Source organism: Dromaius novaehollandiae, chromosome Z, assembly GCF_036370855.1.
Source record: "Dromaius novaehollandiae isolate bDroNov1 chromosome Z, bDroNov1.hap1, whole genome shotgun sequence".
In the NCBI taxonomy this organism is placed as follows: domain Eukaryota; kingdom Metazoa; phylum Chordata; class Aves; order Casuariiformes; family Dromaiidae; genus Dromaius; species Dromaius novaehollandiae.
Genome location: NC_088132.1, coordinates 55,671,541 through 55,693,018, shown reverse-complemented (window position 1 = coordinate 55,693,018; position 21,478 = coordinate 55,671,541). Strand labels below are relative to the sequence as shown.

Sequence of the window (21,478 nt, the reverse complement as noted above, 5' to 3'; positions counted from 1 at the left end):
GCTTTACTCTTTAAAAGCTCTCTATATATCAGTTTAGTGAAAACCTGCATAAATTGACAACCTTTCCATAAATATTATTTTCCCCCCGTCTTATACAAAAGGTTTTGGTAAATACCATACTAAAACTGCAGCCTTGCTCATGATAGGGGAGAAACGAGGGATTCTGTTTGTCAAGAGTGAATTGTTTGCTTCCTACAAGTAGTGAGGGCTGAAGTAAGGTTTATTTGCAAAAGTATATCTCCGCATATATATAAAATTGCGGTCATTTTCCTTGTCTTCTGCATCATTATCTGATGGCTTTGCTTCTCATATTACCCCACTCTATGTAGGATCCAGTATATGGGACGAAAAGTGTGTCTCTTCTAATGTTACTGCCTGCCACCTCTGGTGTCTGCCCCTTCATTTATTGTTGCAGGATAGGTCAGAAACTGTGGCAACAGAAGGTGACCTGTAAGTAATTCTACTTCTTTTTGCCCTTTCTGGTTGGTACTCTGTGTCTTTCTTATTTCTCTCAGTATATATTTATATACTGCTGAGTTCTCACTGCAGCTGTGGAAGTTTCCCAACCAGAGAGGATGCCGGAGCTCAAATTTTGGAAATGGGGCTGGATGGGAGTCTAAGGGCTCTGCACCTTCACCCCTCCACGAGGTGGCACCACCACGTTGGCTTGTTTCAGGCTCTTAAGAAAAGAGATGGCAGCAAGCAGAATTACTTATAATTAATTTTACCCAGATAATGCACTGTAATTATTTTCTTTACAATTACGGCACTTGGTGGTAATAAATTTCTAACTATAATAACTACTAATTTGAAGGTACAATTTTCATTTACATATGAAATTTTTTGAACCTGAGATGGAGGTCACTGTTCTGATTAGAGAAACCAAAATGGCATTGTTGTTCTGATATAAATCACATGAATAATTTAATTTCCAGTTTTCAGATAATGCAGGTACCATTCTAAGAAGTGAATATTTACTAACGGAAGTTTACTTTGCTGATAAGCTACTATAAAAGTTACTTGTATCAGAAGACCCCTGAGCTTGTGCATTAAACACGCACCAAGACATTTCAGGGTTGTTTGCTTCCTGTGAGTATTGCTAGCATGTGCTGTGAACTTCTCTGATATTGGCTCAAGATTATGTGACACATTTGTTTGTTGTCCTGCTCTCCGCCAGTGTGCTGTGTGAGATACAAGGCTGAGACTGAGAGAGAGCTATCAACCGGTTTTCATGACCGAATGGGTGGGTATATCTGACGTTCTTGTGTAAATTGGAGGTTTGTGCAGCTGTTGTCCATGAAGAGACTGCACGCTGTGCTGAGGTGAGGGGCAGGAAGGCAGGCTGACGGCAGAGGCCCTGTGCGCACAGGCACGCACTTAAAACTGGAAGTTCCCTCACCTGTGTTAAAGCCCAAATAGAAATGACCTGAGTTGCAAAATTATTGAATGTCCCAGCAACTCCGCTGACTGGTACTGGGAGTGCTCAGCTCTTTGCTGTAAACCAGCCACTTGTTTAAGGCAACTGGAACAAAAAGGGGCTTTTCTTTTTAAAACCCCCAAACTCCAGCACTGCCCTGCACGTTGCTGTTCCATGGTAACTTCCAGTGTGCACGTTCTGCAAGTCGGTGCATGTCCGCAGTTAGACTGTGCAGGAGCAGGTGTACTGGGAAGCTGCATACTGTCTGCCCCAGCTTGTTCTTGCGGCCTGGCCATCGGCTGTGTGTTTTCTGTTGTTTCAGATACCCATGAAAATATTGCAGGAGCCTGCAGCTGTAGTGCACACGTTCAAATGGAGGGGGGGCTCTCAAGCTAGTAAAGCTGACTTGCAAATTGTGAGAGTTTTTTAACAGCCTGCATATGTTGGTATGTTTGTTAAAGTCCTAGCATTTTTTAATAACACCTTCTCTTCTGTAATTTATTCTTGGGTAATAGTTTTTTTCCTGGGAAACAGTGGCATCATGGACAGCTTGGATGTGTTTATTCTCAGCTTTTATCCCCCCTCCCCCCGCCCTCACTGTTAGTGCTGGGAGTTAGAAATTCAGCAGTTTTAATCAAAACAATGTAGTGATGTAAGAAGAGTGTGGGAAGGAGAAAGAATGAAACTTCTTTGCATCCTTTGGCATGAAGATAGCAGTGATATTAGAGTGAGGAGGAGATTGATTTCCTTTTAACGATTTTTTTTTTTTTCTGTGAGTTAAGGGAGAGAAGCCATGGAATGTATTTATTTTTCAGAAAAAATAGAATATGTATTTTGAAAAAAGTGAAGCTGAAATGGGTTTTTATGTATCATCAATCTCCTGAACTGGAAAAGGGAACAAGGTTTATCTTTTAGGTTATCTTTAACAGTTTAATTTTGTGCTTGACTGGTTTATACCATTTGTCTCTATTTTAGCAGATGTTCTGCTTGATGTGTAGTATTGGTAAGATGCTTCCAGTAAATTCTAGTTGTGAAGAGTGCACTTCAAGCATGGACTTTCCCTCTGGGAATTTAGAATAATAGTTAGAAATTCATAGTGAAGTTTGCTTCTAAATTTACATGGATATTTTCTGTAATAATTAATTGGTTCTTAATACAAGAATTTGAAATCATTGTTATAATATTTTACTCTTCCAGTACGATGCTTAATAATATAGTATTGTTTTAATTTAAAAAGATTTTGTGTATATATATATATATTTTTTGCTTTCCTATTACATGAGAAGATCTTTCTGCAGAGGTGGATGGGTGTACTTAGAAACAGTTTATAGCAAATATACTTGAATCCATTCCTCTTCCTTTTTTGTGTTGTGTCTGTCTTACTTGCTTCTTTGTCAGGCAGGATGCAACTGTCTGTCCTTCTTTCCCTCCCTCCCATTCCTTTGCACCCATGCTGCCTCCTTCCTTGGGTCTTCACAACCTCTTTGTGTCGCTGCCCTTTTGTTTGCTGTCTCCAGACTGCCACTGTTCCCATCTCCAGCAAGAGTCTGGGCACTCCTTGCAATGGCGTGCCTGCCATGGTTATCATCTTCTACATACCCCTATACAAGGTCATGGCCTACAGAGGTGCCAAGGTGGAGAGCGAAGCAGCAGCTCCCCAGATAGCATTCTACAGAGAACACAAGTTGGATCCTTCTCCTCCCTTTCCTCATCCTTTCCGTACCTTGGTGAAGTGCAGGGTTCCTAGAAGGAAGGATAACTTTCCTCCGTACTTTCAATGCATTTTCCGAACCATAGACCAGCTCACTGCATGTCTTGCTGCTTTGAGGCCGTGCATTTCCCTTTTTACTAAACGTCTCTTATCAGGGCTTGCGGGAGAAGCAGGAGAGCACCATGAAGAGCAAGGTGGTGTTCACAGCACAGTGCTGCACTTGCTATTTAAAGTAATTTTCTGTTGGATCTGAGAGGAAGGCAAGTGGGGCGAGGAAAAGGCTGAAAGAAATGAAGCCTTTCATCTCTGGGGAACATGTAATCATTCGTATAGCTGTCTATAAGCCAGACTTAAAGTATTAATTGATGTTTTAAACTGTTTTACTTCTCTGAAAAGGTAGATAGTGTATGGATTTGCTTTTCAAAGCGCAGAAGCTAAGACTTACTGCAAAGCATCCTGTATATGCTGCAGGTACGGTGTATTTGTTATTCCTCATGGCCTTGACAATGGAATACTTTGTCTCAGAAATTTAATTAAAGGATTTGTGTTTGTATGTAATCTAAGCAAAAGGATACACATGTGCAATATACCAGTTTTTCTAGCATTATGTGGATGAGCTGTAGAGGGTTTTGTAAACTCCTTGCTCATAAAAAAAGAGTCTTTATGTTTCACGAAGGAAAGTCTTAGCTCTAAAAAGAAAAATAGAAACCGTAGCCAATATTCTTTGGCTTATAGAGAGCTTGAAAAATTTGAAACTAAGAAAATCTGTTAACTGATGAGTGGACTTCCTTTTTTAATTAGAAAATGAGTGAAGCTGAGGGAACCTCCGTTTTCCTCGACAAACTTTTTAGTGCACAGTGAATTGGTTAAGTTTAATGTCTCCATCAAAGCTTATACAGGACAGAGAAAAAAACTTGCATTTAGACTCGGCAGACAAAAGCTGTCAGTTGGTAAAGAAAATGCTACAGACTGCTTGTTTTGAATGGGTTGCCTGTGACCAAATTCACCTAATGATTGCCTGTTTAGGCCAACCTTGGAGTTTGAAGAGCAGGAAGTGAATGGAGACTATGGAGTTTTGTTGTCCTTTCTGTACCCAGCACAAGCCAAGGATGCTGTTTCTTTCTGTTAGGTTTCTCACACTGGTGTGGAGAATGAAGGCTTTGAGAAGGGGACTTCCTCACTTGCTAGGGGACTGTATATTGCTTATTGGTTTAAAAAAGTGTATAGAGGCATGAAGCCATAGGAAACATTGTGAAAGCTCAGCTAAAAGGACTAAAAATAGCATACGTAGTAATAAGTGTTTAGTTATCTAATCTGGTTCTGGAATTAAATTTGGCCCAGGTTTTGGACACAGCCACAATCAGACCACAGACTCCATCTGGCATAAGATTTAAATGCAAATGCCTCTGAGTTGCCCAAGTAAAGAAATGCTTCATAACTGTCCCGATCAAATGCAATTATGATTAACTTGCATTAAATTATTTCTTTGAATTTGTATTTTGAAATCTGTTGACTGTTCGTTACTCAAAATAATAATATAATTTTATGAGCCATGGTAGAGTGGAAACTACCAACTCTATCAAATAAAAAGAGCCATAATCCCGAGAAATGGAGACAGCCGTTGGTTTAGATCCCTAGATTTATGCTGTTTTGCCTAGCATAGGTTTCTTGAATAGAAGGGATAAATGTCTTGCTTACTTGGTCCAGTCATGCTCTGTCTGAGTACGCACATAATGTAAGGATCTGGATCAGCATTTCCTCTGCGCCCTGCACTTCAGATGGCCCATTAGATGGGTGCTGGGTTTGAAGTGGTGACTGTGGTGATAATACTGAAGAAAGGCAGAAAAGAACTCTTAAACTTATTGTCTGTTTTCGGGCCCTTGAAAAAATGATGGATTATCTTAAAGACAGAAGTACAATAAAAAATGTGAGGACCATGATGAGGCAAACTTCATCAGTTTTGACTTGAAAGGGTGGTAACTCTTGCTTGCATCCTTCCATTCAGTAGGGGTGGACAGTTGTGAGCTGCTGGGAAGTGGATCAGAGGGACTAACTGTTGTTGCTGATGTCAGTGCATATTGTAATGTGTAGAGCTGTGCTAGCCTGCTCACCTTGCAGATACAAAGGTAACTTTTTATCTCAGAGCTGTTACCAGTGGCATCCTGTCCCAAAATGAGGGGAGAGACTGAGAGGAAAGGCAAAAATTGTAAGAGAAGGATCATATGGCTACCCAGTCAAGACGCTTGCAACCTTTTTAAGAGTCTTTACTGTGCAAATAGAGCTGGAATGATTACAGAGGAGCCATATTTGACTCTTGGTATTATGTTAGTTGTCTCTGAAAGGGTTTAAATAAGGGGATCTTCAGCCAAGCTAACAAATACTTATCATGCAGCTTTTTGATGTTTCAAATGGGAACTGAAATTTGCATGGTGATTTACACAACTTGTATATAATTAGCATATTAGCAAAAATAATTAGTTAAAATGTAATATATTAGATATTTAACATGCTGTGGAAGAGAACCTCAGAATGGAGTTCCATCACTTTTCAGTTTTATTAGTGGCTTAAGTAGTTTCTTCCTCATTCTCCTGCCACTTGCACATGCTTAGCACAAATCTTATTGTGGCTGCATGGTGAATGAAAACAGGTGAAAAATCACTATGGTCACTTGTTTTTTCTGGGTAAATTTCTGGCTTGTTAGGATTCTTGTCACCATTTCCTATGTGTTGTCCAAACTTTTATGCCAGTACAAAAGGAAAGAGATATGAAGGTGCTGGGAAGGGTAGGACTGTTGGTTTTGATGTGTTAATCAGTGTTAATCTATGCTTAAACTGCTTGTCAAGCTGTACTACTGGTTGTGTGAGCTTACTGGCTGTGCTCTAAATGGGATCCATGATGTGATGCTTTTAAAAAGAAAAAAAGCACTCTTAACATAAGTCTCTTAAAAAAAGAAAGTTTGTCTTGAAGTGTGGCTGTGTTGACAGTTGCACTCACACAACTTTAGGGTGATTACATCAAAGGGAAAGAAACTTATACTACCAGGAAAGGACTTGGTACGGAATGGCAGTCCCCCTTGTTTTTTCTGAGTTCTGTGCTAGAATCCTTTAACTGAACACTTTCACTTTGGGGCTTTATCCCTGCGTTCCTCTAGCATTCTGAACGTTTCATTTGAAGGTAACAGTAGACGTTTTATTCTTCAGTTTCCTTCAGTGTTGACTTACAAAATCTTGTAAGTTAGAGTAAATCTCAGTTAGTACTAGGAGTAGATACTGTTTTTTTTCTTCAATTCTTTCTTTTGTCTCTTTAAAACGCTGCCACTTTTGTTTTCAGTTCAGTCCTGCAGCAATGGTATGCAGTCATATGGTATTGAAAACTATATTTTGAGTTGAACCCTTGCCAGAGAGAATATCCACTTAAATCGAGGCCTCCAAAGTGTAAACAAGAGAAATATAGTTTCAGTTTCAATTCCTGTTCTCTCTCTTTTTTTTTTTTTTTTTTAAGCAAACTATTAAGCCTATCTCCATCCGTTTCCTTCAAAGGTATTCTCCATTTGTACAATATTTTTTATAAAGTAACTTTTTGCTGTTGGCTAACTGATTATATGTCCTAGCAAAGCAGTAGCGTGAAAGATACACGGTGTACAGCAACTGCATGTTGCACACTAAATTAAGCCTGGGGAAAAATAACAACTTCCCTTTTTTCACTTGTACTTTTCATAGAATATGAAGTCAAGGTAAGTAGCCAAATATGGCTAAAATATGCCACTTTTACAGGAATATGGCAGTGAAAAAAGGTGTGTATAGAGGGCATAATTATTAAAGCCCTTCATATTTACTATATTAGAAATGTCAGTGTATGTAAGCATCTTTATATGTCTTACAGGAAAGCCAGAAATAATTTGTTGAAAAACTAACAAGTCTATTTCAATACATTTAATGGGTTTTTAAATCTGTATCAGCTTATCAAAGGAAACATTAATTAAGAGTAACTGACTAGCCAGCTGTTTCCTCTTTTCTGTCCAGCAGCCTCTTTTAAAAACATTATAAAACATGTAAAGCTCTTTTTCTAAGGCAGATGAGAAGTGGGCTGTGCCAAATTCTCCTCAAGCAGTGGGATTTAAATGGTAGTTTCTTAGTTCAAGGCATGTTGGGTGACCAGTACATGTTATCCAAGTTATATAAATGGCTAAGTTATCAATGGGCACTGAAACTCGCTTTGAAAGTGTGACATATGCAGTTAGCAAGCCAGAATGCTTTGTTCTTGGAGGGGAGCGTTGCATGACTAAAGCTGAATGCGTCCTTTCAGAACTATATGGTTTCTTTGTTCAAAAGTTAGTAAATTAAAGAGTGATTGCAAGGAATGCTGTCATAGCAGTGCCTTGTTCTGAAGTAGATTCTAAATTAAGAATGGTAAATAGACATGTACTAAAGATGACACATACTTTACCAAATTGCCATACTTAAACACCTAAAAAAAAATCTGAAGTCTTTTCTACATGGGTAGAATATGTTTTGTCCATTAGGCTTAAAATGTTCATCAACAAGCTTGGAAATTATCTTCCTCAAGTACAAAAAGGGAGGTGACTAGAAACTATAAACATCCCCTTGAGGATCTTGGAGAATCTCTGTTGCACTTTTGGACCTGCCCTGTCAATAGTGGTGATGTAACTAGTCTCTTTTTGCATTGGTACTACACTTCCCATTGGGCCATTGCTGGGCAAAACGTGACCAAGCTGAGCAGCAGCCTTTCTCCAGAAGGCAGACGGTTCTGTTTAATCTTGGGGATTGACACAGAACTCTTACCATCTGAAGACTTAGCTCTTGCACGCCTTGCAATTGTGTTAATATGCGAGAGCCAGATTTCTGTTTGTGGTGGAATTGTTGGAAAATCACAATTATCTGTAGAGCAAATGATCTAAACCTCAAAACCACTTTAGTTTTTGATGTGGAGAATGAACATGGCATTCATTCTCAAGTTAAGGCCTGTAACAGTAAATTCCTTTCTCCTATTTTTACTTTCATTCAAATTACTTTCTCGGGGACTTGCTTCTTGGTCACTCCTTACCTTACCTGTATTCATTGTTATATTCATCTCCTTCCCCTCCTGCCCTTTCTTGAATATCATCTTGTTTTCACTGTGTGGCTGTGGAAGATAGAGCCCAAAAAGTTTGTACAAGAACGCAGGACAAGTGTGGGTCGCACTGGGGAGAGGTAGAACAAAGCAGAAACCAGGGGAAGGAAGAGCCTTCCCTGCTGTCATGGATTGGCAGCAATGAAGGAAAATAACTCCAGCAACAGAAAAGAAAAAGGAGTAGGGATAGAGCAGAACTACTTACTGTGTGTTTAAATTTGAAGGGAAGGATTGTCGTCTCACTGCATACCTTTCTGATTTTGGAATTGGAGTCTCTTGATTTTAGTCATAGCTGGAGAGCTCAGATGGAGTCATTTTTGGAAGAAAGTTAGGTTTTCCAGCAACACTAGACTATGATCGTTATGAAAAAGTGCTGTAGAAACATGAGGCTGGATCTTCCTTTAAAAAGAATAAGGCTTGCAAGTTATAGGCAATCTAGAAAGGCAAACTTTATAACAGAATAAAATACAGTTTGATTATTGATGCTTCTTCAAAATAGAGTGGGTTTGGGTTTTGGAATGGAAATGCTTAATGTTTTGCTTATGGTTACATATGCAGTTACAAATGTTGCCAGCCACATCATGTTGTTCCAGTTTAATATTTTTATTTCTTTAGTATAGAGAGGACTCAAACATGTCAGGTGTCCCAAACATTGATCCTCCAAATGGAGGGAAGAAAAGAAAAAAACTAGTAGACTGAATTGTTACATAATCTATCATAGCCTTTCAGCTGGAGTCGGTTCAAGTGATGCTGTCAGTGGCATGATACTTTAAACGGAGGGGAAAATGAAATGTGAACAGCAAGTAAGACATCCTAGAAGTCAAAGTACAAGATAAGAGATTTTGTGTCACAGTCTCAGCAGGAAAATATGGTTAGATAATCAGCTTCAATAATAAGTCCTGTCTTTCCTGTGCCATATGAAGTTTCCCATAGAAAAGGAGAAAGCGTATCTTCAGCTACCTAGTAACTGGGAGAGGAGGAAGTTCTCTGAATCAAGATGTTTTATTAAGAAAATTTCCTGCATGGAAAATTCCTCTCTGTTTTCCAAAGAGCATCCATTGCTCAGAGTACAGATCTTGAGTTTGGGGTGTGTGAGAGGGGCTTTCTTTGGAGGAGAAATAAAAGTCCACTGTGTGAGACCATGATGTGTTCACAAAGCAACTCTAGAACAATAGTCATTCTAGCTTCTGGTCCATTTCTGATTTCATTAATAGATCCTTGTAAACAGTGACTAAATGCTATGTACTGTTTTCTGCAGCACAATAGAAAGTGCTTGGTGGAGCAGTCCTGTAAGGCAGGAAAGGCTATGCAGCCAGTCTGTATGTTCTTATTCTTTGCTTAACTGTGCAATGAAGCTTCGGCTGGTTTACACTGTGTTGGGTTACTTTCACAACTGCAAAGGTAGGGGGACTGAATTTTCACAGAATCGGGGAGATATTTAGGTTGGAGGGGATTTCCAGAAGTCGTTTTGTTGAACCTCCTGCTCAAAGCAGGGCTGTTGAACCTCCTGCTCAAAGCAGGGCTGTCTTCCACATTAGATTGGGTTGCGTGTAGTTTTGCCCAGTTTGGAAAATCTCCAAGGCTGAGAATTCCCCAGTCTCTCTATACCATCTGTTCCTGTGGTTAACTGCACTCATAGGGAAGAATTTTTTCCTATTGCCCAAACAGAATTTTGTATGTGTTACAAAATTTTGCCTTTATTACAATCTGTGACTCTTTCGTTTTGTCCTTTCTTTGTGCATCTCTGCTCCTGTCTTTTCTAAATGCTCTTTAGGTAGTAGAAGACTTTTAAGAGATGCCTCCTTAGCTTTCTCCACGTCAAACAAGCCTAATTCCTTTAGCCCCTCCTCATTTGCTCTATGCCTTAGCCCCCTAATCATTTTAGAGGCCCTTTTCTGGATTTCTCCAGTTGGCCTCTCTCTTGTACTGAATGCCCAAACTGGACTCGGTACTCCAGGTACGGTCTCATGAATACCAAATAGATTGGAATAATCGCTTCTCTTGACCTTTCACCATACTTGTGCTAACGCCTTCACTGCCACAAGAGTCGTTTGCCTCCATTGTACTAAAATTACTCTATTCTGGTATGTTTGCTTGCTTTCTCTTTGCACAAAATTCATACCAGCGTCCGTTAGTGTACTGTTTGTATGGAGAAGGCAGGTCTAAGTGACAAAAACAATCGAGGAGTGATTGTAATGTAAATAGGCACATGAGCACCAGCTCTGTTAGCTAGCACAAATTCTGGCAGCTATGAAGCTTTGTGCTTCATACTATTTTACCTCTGCTAGCTGATTTACAATTAGCACAGCATAGTCTAGCCATGCTGTTCTTCCAGTTGGATCATGCAGACCTGTTTAATGCAACTCTGAGTATGGAGTCTTGTGCTGTATGTAAACGATGTGCTGTTGGTTTTCTTTTCCTCTGCAGCTTGGCTTGAATAGATTTCCTGCCTTTTTTTAGTGATGGGTAATACCCGGAGGAATCGCTACCCAAAGGTTTCAGGTCAGGATATAAACTAAACACTATTTTACATTTTTCAATTAGTTGTTAACAAATAATATTAGTTAAGGACATTAGTATGTTATGGGCAAAAATATTCAGGTGAAATTATTCAACTGCTGAAGACTGGTATTTTGCTCCTTTTTTGTTCTTTCCTCCTTTTTCTTATAACTCGTTAGAATAATGTGGTGTCTTAGACAAGGAATTCAGGAATGATTGCAGATTTTCTGCCTGAGTGCCAGGTATAATGATCTTTCAACATAATTTGAAAACAGTCATGCATATACTTTCCTTTCAAATTTAAATTAAACTGAGATGTTTTGGGCTTTATTTTGACCTTCATTTTTTTCTGTTTAATTTTTTTTTAGGTTTGTCTGTAATTCTGCAGGGTCGTACATAGTAACTATCAAGAGGAGTCAACTTTCATTAAGTGTGAGATTTTCTTTGGTTACATATTTGCTAGGTGACATCTGCTAATTTGAGAACCAGCTGAGTTTCTTCTGACTGAACTTGGTAGAGGTGTGCACAGGAGAAATTTCAGGCAGTTGTTTTTTCTCTTAAACTGTGATATGCACTTGTAGTAAATTGGAAGAGTAAAATTTCCAGTTTCCACTAGTTCCTCTGGAGTATCAGGGGTTCTCCAGCTGTGAACACAAATTGATGGATCAGAGTGCAGAATTTGTTGCGATGTAGCTAATTTTGACCACTGATCAGTTTCCAGATAGCGGTCAGAATATTTGTTTCTGTAATGCAGACAAGGCATGCATAGATTCTTCCTGGAGGCCTTTCAGCTCTTCCATTCCCACGTATCATCTGTGTGGAAAGTACAACCATCTGCTCCCTGGCCTTCTCCCTGCATCAGGCTGTCCCTGGGGGAGCTCCACATTTTCTCTCTTTCTCTAGTATAGCAGTCCAGCCCAACAAAACAGCCAGACTGTCTTCTCACGATTTCACTTTTGTTTTATTGTTAGTATATACATAAGTATTTATTTATTATAAAGGATTCTGAGCTTTCCTTAAACAAAGCTGAAAACCAAGCATGCTGTGTCTTTACAGACATCAGGAAGATGTGTAGGAGGCTGAATAGAGCTAGATCCCTTCTTGGGAGCCATTAGCCTAGATGGATTTTTTTTACACTCTTGGGTGAAAAATGTGTGTATGGCCATACTGCTTGCAAAAGTGACATACTTTCTCAGTGTGGTCAGTTTTGGATGTCCAGTGCTCCCAGTGCATTTCCACAGCAATTCTCATGCTGATTAAAAAACAGCATTTATGTTTTTGACAGTCCTTGACAGGTAGGGTTGTGGTAGAAGTGTGGGAAGTTAGTTCAGATATTCAATATTCAGCTTTAACGTGGGGGTTTTCGTTAATCCCATGAAGAAGTCACTAACTTGAACCTGAGATTCTTTCCAGAAACGCATTGTATTGTAGCCATCTGCTTTTAATTTTTACTTATTTTAACAGCCTCACCTCAGAAACAGTTTCCCTTCTTGGAGAAAGTACTAAATGTCTTGCATATGTGTATATAGGTTCCAGATAATTTTGAATGTTTTGATGGCCAGTGAAGTTTCAAATATATTAAGTAATAAATGCCTAGGAGATTTTTGCTCATGCACGGGTCTGAAAGGGGGATTGTTAAAATGGGATGGGAAACATTGTTAAGCACTGTACTTGATTTTGTTCAAATTGAATTTGGTCCGTTAATTTTGGTGCTAGTGAAGATACATATTTGAATAAGATGCACACTGAACTGGTTTTCTCTGTCAGCTTGAGCCTAGAATGAGGTCCTAATAGTGAGTTTTAATGACAGTAGGCAGTGATTTGACAGAAGAACAATGGTTAAGATTTCACTGCAAGATCTGGTAGGTGGGAGGCCATTCCAAAAAGATTAGAAGACAACTTGCTTTAGAAGAACTGAAACAAAGAAAAGTGCTTTGTACTCAAAAGGTTCTCTTGTTCAAAATGGGCAGAGTTTCATGTTCCCATCAATCAAAACAAGTATGCTCACTTTTGAGAAGTATGCAATACTGTGAAAGAGGTGCGGGGTTGACATGGAGTATTAGAAATGCTACCCTTTAAAACAAGATGATTGTCCAAAATTCAGCATATACATTTGTATTGGAGGTACAAAGCTCATTTTATTTCAAGCGTAGTCTGTCATCTTTTTCTTTCACTCTGCCCGTACAGAATTCTTTGGTGTCTTTTGGTTCTAATGGCTCTCTCTTTGTTATTTTATTTATTGCTACCTTTTATGAAGCACTTCAATATTTTTTTCTTTAATCATTTAAGGAAAGGTTGCAATATTTACAATTACACAATATGTGCTGCGGAGCTCAGTTTCTGTCCTCCACCCTGCGTCTGACAAAGTAGACTTTCTCTTACAAGTCCCTTTCGGTAAAAAAAGAATGGCAGTGGTTTTCTTGAGAGTTCTGAGGGCCAGTTATTATGTTACAAAATAATATAAAATAGTTACAAAATATGTTACAAAATAATATAAAAACTCTTAAGTGGTCACTGTAGATTTTATGGTTGAGTATGAATTATCTCAAGTATTTCTTTATATGAGCGGATTCAACAGTGTATTGCAGTAGAACATTATCTTTGTAAAAGTACATCTGTGGGGATGGATTATAGCTGGCTTCTAGGGGAAATATAGGAAAAGCAGATTAAAATGATTATATAAATTCCTGGATTACATTTCTGGTTTCTTCTCCAAATTGTTGTGTAGATGGGACTTTTCATTTTGACCCTGATGTTGCTTCTCTACATTAAATCTGGTTTCCCTAAACATTGATTTTGTTGTACTTTCCAGGGACAACAGTTTCCTACATGTTTCTAGTACGTGTCATGTGCTAGAAGACTTTGGCATTCAGCTCCTGGTAGTGGTTTCAGTAAGAAGCAGTAGTTGTTTCGTGTTCCTTGCTGCAGTATTTCCTTTTTAATATGGTGATATTAGCAGAAAAATGTGCTGTTGTCCTGTGCTGTTCTTTGGGGGTTTCAAGGTCCAGCTCCTTGCAGCTGTCTGTTCCATCCCACAGTCTTTTCTTTTGTGCTGCATTTTAAAATTCACTTTGGTCTGATCTCAGACTTGCTCTCATCCTGTGCTCGTCGGCTTTGCCAGTTCGTGGTGTCTCAGCGACAGACACTTGGACAGTTTAACAAAATGATATAAAGTTAGCAATGGTCCAGCTTCAAGTGGAAGGCAGGACAAGATGACTTCCAAAGGTCTTTTCTTCCCCCTTTGGGGATTCGGTGCAGTTCTGGAGGTGGTTCTTCTCTGCTCATTGTGATCATTGATAACATTCAAAATCAAGTTGTTAGGCACTGAAAATAATAAAACGGGGCAGGGGGAGAGGCAGAGGGGCAGAAGAGACAGACAGCAAGTGAAAAATCTCTAAGGGATGAGGGTCCTTGCTGACCAATTACAAGTAGTGAAGTAATCCTTCTAGGCCTAGGAAAGGTTGGAAGAGGACTGTGATACAGGTCTGAGACAGCAGGCAGTGCTCTCAAAGCTTTCTAGTGGAAAGCTTTTGCCACAATTTCCCTTAGAAATAGTGATCAGAGCTGGTAACTGTGGTCCTGTCACCCTCGTTCTCTCTTCTCTTCACTGTTGCTGAGCCATTTCGCCATGCTAAGCCAGAGAAAAGCTATTCTCTTCTTTTGCTTAAGTTTTTTCTAGTGTAGCATGCTGAAACTGGTGCAGGGTCAGAAAAGCTCCTCAGCCATCAGAAAGGAAGGAATAGGAATATGCAGCCAGGAGTCCATATCGTGCATCCATATCAAAGGTGGTACCATGATAGTATCTACATTGGTATAGATGTCTGTGGAACTGCAGCTGCAAAGTAACTGAGAGCAGACACAATAATCAGTAAGAGCCAGTGCTGAGATAAATGATTTATATGATATTGTAATAGTGTAATAGTTCATTCCATTCATAATGGAATGAAGTGTGCTTGGCCAGCTGTAAGGTGTGTATGAAATTTAAGATCCCCTGTGAGAAGAAAAAAAACAGAAAGTGACCCTGTCTGGTGGGAAGGAACACAGATAATTAATGTCTTGCTTAGTATGTGACAAGAAGATGCACAATAGAGAGAGGGGAAATGAGCCATTCCTTAGCAAAGGCAGTGAGACATGTTTCACAGCCTGTCAGCTAGGTACAGAGAAAGAAGACATGGAAAAGAGTCTTCCACATCTGAATTTAGGACATGTAGCATAGATAAGGAATTTCTTTCACTTCGGTCACCTTTGCATTATTTGTCTTTGTAACTGTATTGTCCATTTGGGGTTTTAGAAATACCTGGATTTGCTTTTACCTTCTCTGTTCCTGCCTAGCTTGAGTTAAGGTTGTTTTCAAGCTAAGTTTCCAGCATCCAAGCGTTCCTTTCCTTCAAAGTCCTTAATGCTGGGTCGCTGGGCTGCTGTGGCAGGATGCAGCGGCTTACCACGTTCTCCTGTGTAAGGAGCAAGGAGGTGTTAAGCTGTGTGGATTATTTTAGGGCCCTGAAATACTGAGATCTTAACGGAGAAGTTTCTGGTGACTGTTGGCTGGTAAACTCTTTGGCATACTGCCATATGCTTGAACTCCAAGTCTTTCAAGGATTGTAGAATAGCATGCATCATCTGGAATTTGTCAAACTGTTCTCTGACAGAAAGGTACCAAAGTGAAATCATCTTTCTAAAGAAGAAATATGTGCTAATTTGGTTGGAAAATTACATCCTTAAATTTATATAATTAATGTCAGAAAATCTAAGGCACAAATGGTCACAAAGCAGTTAAACAGGGCCACAAAACATGCCCTGCTATGGGGGACTGGGTGGTGTGCAGAAGAGACGAGACATACAGTGGTCATCCCAAGCTGTCATGAGCAGTTGATTGAATGTATGTCTTGATTCTGTCCTCGTACACACTTTGCTTCAGAAAGGGATATTTTCCATGGTAGGGTGCCACTAGGGGAGTATTTCGTTACTGTTAATGTTGGGGGACGGGGGCGGTGATTTCTTTTTGTTTTGTTTTTGTTTGGGGTTTTTTTTTCTTTAGTTTCTTGCATCCTCCCAGTGTCATGTTCTACATAGTACATGCAAAACACAGAGGGAAGTGTTGTTGGAAGCATGGAGAAGAAACTCTACTGACTCTGTACAGCAGTTATACAAGCTGATACACAACTGCGTAAGGCACTGAAGATCACTTTAAATAGTGCTGTGCATAGGATGACGAAATGCTCTGTGTTGTCATTTTTCACAAGTAAACTGTATTTGCTTCATACATTTAATGGAAATGAATTCCTACTACATTAGAAGTTAAAGCCCTGACCTTTTTGTTCCCCATCCTATTTGTGCATTTGTTATTTATTCATACTCATACATGTTGGAGAGAATTTATATTTTTTCAGATAATTTTTTCAGCATACCAAGACACTTTTGAATTCTAGTCTGGTCTTCTAACATTGTTTGTAGTCTCTTCAGCTTCACACAATTTGCAATTTGACTGGAGTTGTTCATTCTTTCAGTTGAAAATACTGAATCCTACCAGATGCAGGATTCAGCTTTGTGGAACTTCACTTAATGCATTCTTTCATTTTGAATGTGAACCACTAATACCATTCTGAGTATTGTTCTCCAGCAATTTTTGTACCAGCTCTATAGTAGTTTACTGTAAATCATGTTTCTGTAGGTTGGTTATGAGAACACCATGTGAAATGGTACAAAGTAACCTTACTGAAATCAGGCAAGTGGGAAATCATCTGCTTCTCCTCTCTGTTCCTCTGCCATAGAAGGAAATTAAACTGATTTGACGGATTTTTATTTCTCTTGACAAACCCATGCTTGCTGCTGTTCATATTGTTTTCTTGTAGTTACTTAGAAATAGTTCCCCAGAAGTTCTTCATCTTTTCATGGAAACCTGGTAGAAAAGAATATAGTGCATCTCATCCCATTCTTCAGACAGGCAGACGGAGAGATCCAGGAAAAGAAGTTTTGTGTCTATTTGTGGATGTTGTAGCTGCTGGAGTGCAACTATGTGTTTTGTTCTGTGGTACCTAATTCTGCTCTTGCAGAAGGCGTATAGTGTCATACTGTGCCTGCACACCCCTTTGCCTTTGCTTCTCTGATAGCCACTTTGCTCTACTTCCTTAACAGCTCTGAGTTCTTAAAGCTCAAATAATGTGTTCTTGTATCCTTTGGATCCCGGCTCTTGGTTTGTGGGTACGTCTGGGGTTCTGCTCATTCGTAGTTCTGCTAAGGTGACTCAAAAGGAATCAAGACAAACACATTGAGGAATGTGGACGGTTCATAGATAGTAGAAAAGCAAGGAGTTTTCCTCAAGTTTTTCTGTATGCATCTTTGTATATATTAAAGTGTGTCAGAACGGCTTTCAGGCTTTCCAGCAGCTCCCAGCATAGTTAGGGTTTGGGGAAGGGAGGTTTTGTGAGGTGGTGTTGGATGTAGTGTAGGGATAGCATATGTGTGGTAATTACTGTTTTGTTATTACAGACAGCAGTGATTTGTATTATTTTGAGATTGACAGATGTTTAGAGAAGGTGACTTTGCTGCCAGTGTCTCTGCAACAATATTGTCTCTGTCTCTGGTACCTCTGAAGATTATTGAGAGCAAATATAAGAAAGTGCTTTACTGTGTCTGGAGAAGAAAAGCCATGCTTCCAAAAACGTATACGCTCAGTGCCAAAACAACAGCTGCCTGGAAATGTCATTGAGGCTTTGCCAGAGAAGCTAGTGGAACTCCATGCCAAGATTAACCAAAAAAAGGAAGAATGATTGTTCTCCAGTTCTTGCAAATGAGTTCAAAGCTCGGGTCCCTGAGCTAGGAGCAAATTATGTAATAAAAGAATCACGATAATGAAAAACAAAGGAAAAGGCTATTATGTTTTTGCTAAACCATGCTGCATCTTAATAAGAAAAGGCCTCACCAATGTACTTTGTTATCTGAAAGGATTAACACATCCAGGTTACCTTGCTTAATGTGCAGCATAGGCATTTTTCCCCCACAGTGGCACGCTGATAATCCTAGCAGGGTGATCTGTGACAGATGCAGAGAAAATAGCAGTTTGAAGTATGGGAGAACTTAAATAACAGTTGTTGGTGCTTTATAAATCTGTGCCTGCCACCGATAATAAAAATTCCTTACTAAATTTTGGGAGCAGAGATCTCCCTTACCAGAGTCTGTATCATTTATGAACTTGTGTTATGACGTATGGATGTGTGATCAAATAGTGGCATCTGCTTCCGTGCATTTGAATAGTCCTAAAATGGAATGAGTAGGGCAGGGCAGACTTGTAGTGGAAAGGTAAAATACTGGAGCAATCAGCTTTTCTTAGGAGGGCTTCCTAAGCTTTACTGAAAAGTCAGTTTTGATGCCTTTTTGTTATTGAGGAAGTCTTCAACAGTGTTAGCACTTTTTGCATGTTTGTTTGTGAATTGTAAAGCAACAGTGAACTGATTCCTGTTTCATTCAGCACATTGTGGTGAGCTCTTGTCTTTATATGCGGTGTCTTCCTTACAAGAATGTTTTTATTATTATTATTATTTTAAAGGCTCAGTTTCTTTAAGTGAGGTTTGTTTATGCTGTTTGTCATTTTTTCTTCACCTTCTAGCATTAAATATTTTTTTGTTAACAGCGTTTTTTCCTCGTAAAATGTAATGATTTATTTTAAATATTTTCCCTACAACACTTGATAAGCAATGAATCTTTAGGTGGTTGCTTTGAGTTGTCAGATAAATGGAGAGACAAAAAACAATGATCTTGATTTTTCGTTTTCCCAGTATGGTGATGGATAAATTAATACCTGTAATAACAGAATCATAGAACAATTTAGGTTGGAAGGCAGCTAATATATTATATACACATAAATATGTGTGTGTGTGTGTATATACGTGTATATATATGTGTATAAATATATGTGTATGTGTTAGGACTCCATCCATTATGCATCTGTTTGTGCAGATCTTTGACTAGCCCTGTCAGTGTCATGAGATTACAAGGAATGCTTCTTTTCAGAAGTACTTGAAAGCTTATCAGTAAAATATTGGATGGGTTGCACAGCACTTCATTGTAGATGTTCTGACAAGAATGATGTTTACAAAAGTTGATTGCAAATTGATTTCTGATTTAACAGGCATTGGTAGCTGGAGAGAGACAGCATCAACATAACTGTTTTGGCTATAATGAGAAAAATGGCCCATTAGTGGTCATGTGGCTAAATAAAGGGCAGATATGAAAACCTTCTGCGGCAGATTTGGCTTTCATACATTTTGATTAAAAAATCATTTTTTTTCCATAGGTTGCATAGAGACATATAACCTTCCACTTTTTCATCTTTATCCAGAACATCCGATGCAGACTTTTGGATAGATGAGGTATCAATATTTGTTTGAGTATGACCAGATCCAAAATATAAAAATTATGATATAGTGAGGATCTTTACGAAGCACTGAATTATTATCTCATTTAATACTACATTCTATCTCAAAGTATCTCTCATCAGCATAATTTATGAACATAAGTACTACTGTAAGGAGTCACTCAAGCTATGCTGATTATTGCTGCCATTTGCCAGAATTTATGCTAGAGAGCTGGATAGATTTGGTTAAAGGATTATGAAAGAAAACCAAAAGTTCATTAAAGAAAAAGGCAACCATTAACTATTATTTTAAAAGAAGGCAGACAGGACGTGGGTCATCCAGTGAACTACCCCTGGAAACTCCCATTTTGACTTCAGTTCTGAAAGATTAGCTCTGCAGACCTTGCTAAGGCTTGCTCTTTTGAAGGCTATGTTATGAAAACACTGCCTCTTGTATGAGTAGAAGCTGAAAATAAAATGTTGCTTTAAAAAGACTTACCCTATTTACCCACTGTGCAAACTAAAGAACCGCTGCCTTGCAGGACTGACTGAAAGGCTTGTACTCTGCCGTGCTCCGGATACTGTTCAATGCGTTTTGAAAAGTTGAATGCTGAAGTGGTGCTCTTGCAGCATGTCGTAGTGACTGTACATGCTAATTTAGCCCCCCTAGTAAAATGGATGGCCGTGTTAGGGCAGATTGTTAGTGAAGGCTGGAGCAAGTGAAAGAGGCAAGAAAGAAAATAGCTGACTGCTGCCAAAGGTTGAGAAACGCAGACTAATCGTCTTTCACGGAAATCCATTTACCTTAAAAAACCCTTGTATGTTCTGAGTAGGGCTGGGGCAGAGCTGAATCCCAGTGGGTCTGAAGACTGAAAATTTAATTAAATCAGTCAGTTAAAACTAAGGCACTCAAAATAAGCAGGGGATCATCTAGTATGTGCTGTGAACAATCAGAGCTGTGAGACTGAGGTAGTTTGACATGTATTATAGGAAAATAACTCTTGTTTTTCAGAGAGTTGGCCCTTGGAGATGCACTGATCCTTTCAATAGGGAATATGTGCAGTGTAATGTAGAAAACCTATCTGCTTGGCTTTTTTTGTTGTTGTTTTTGTGAAGTTAAAAAGCCTTGTAAAAAGGATATTGATTCAGTTGTGCCCATTGGCACAATTCCAGTGTTGTAGGAGTATTCTGTTAATTTGTGTCCCAGAGTAGTATGAGATTGGCACTTGGATACTCTGAAGCCAAGTAAGTTTTATATAAATCTTTTACTGGCAGTTTTCTACTGGGCTCTTCTTCAGTACTCATTCCATAAGTATGTACTTATGCTCAAAAGTTGCCATATTTTTTTTCTTTTTTAACCAACATGGGTATATAATGCTGTATTAACAGTTGTACAAACAGAATTGATACTGTGGCATCCAGTTTTAATTTCAGTGAACAGTTTCAAAAAGCAGCCAGTGTGGAAAGGTGCTATCTTGTGAATCCCCCACACATATTCTTCTCTTACTGAGATTTTGGCATCTCAGATGTACTAGTTGCCACCCGAACTCAGATGGCGAATGGCTTTTCACTACCTAAGTGACTAGACAAATAAATGTATTGTTATTCTCTGTGCACCTGGTATTCAGAAAACATTGTGTTAGTGTATTAATAACAACAGGAGCATTAAGAAGAGGTCCAGTCAATTCCTCAACATGTAAGGAGAGCTGTTGATCTCATGAACATTGCGATGAGTAAATCTTTTTGCCATCATCTTGCATAAGCGGGCTGCGGTAGCAGGGACCACATGAAATAGGCTAGATGAAATCCTAGCAGATCGCAAAACCGCTTGGACTCCTGTTCCGGTGTAGTTCTCGATTACTTGCTGTCGGATGCATCGAATAGAGCTCGTATGGCTTACTAGTGGAACAGCGTGTGGTTGCTATGTTTGCTGATGCTGTTAAACTGGGAGGAACTGCAAGTGTGTTGGGAGGACAGGATTATCATTCAAAAAATCCTTGACAAACTGGACAAGTGGTATGACAAAAACACAATGAGTTTCTGTAGGGATAAGTGCAAGATACACTGTACAGCATAGCAAGCAGTATACAGAGGAGCAGTTTTACAGAGATGTAGGTTTAAAAGATTTCAAGCTGGACAGAAGTCATCAGTGTCATGTTGTTTGAAAAAACTGTGTTCGCTCTACTTACCGCTGAGGGTTGTGCTAACTCCGAGTTCTATTTCCAGGTTTGGAAACTTCTGAGATAGTGATAAATGAAGTGGAGCGAGATGACAGTAGTGGGAATGCAGAGAGGCCTGGAATATGATCTCTGCAAAAAGGTTAAAAGAAACTGAGCCCTTTAGCGCAGGGAAAGGAAGACACTTTGAA

General features: G+C 39.2%; 1 protein-coding gene across 1 annotated transcript in view; it reads left to right on the top strand.

The window, feature by feature from the left end:
• LOC135324950 (DNA mismatch repair protein Msh3-like) overlaps positions 1–21,478 on the top strand; it is a 118,829-nt gene that overhangs the window by 20,011 nt on the left and 77,340 nt on the right. The window lies entirely within an intron of this gene.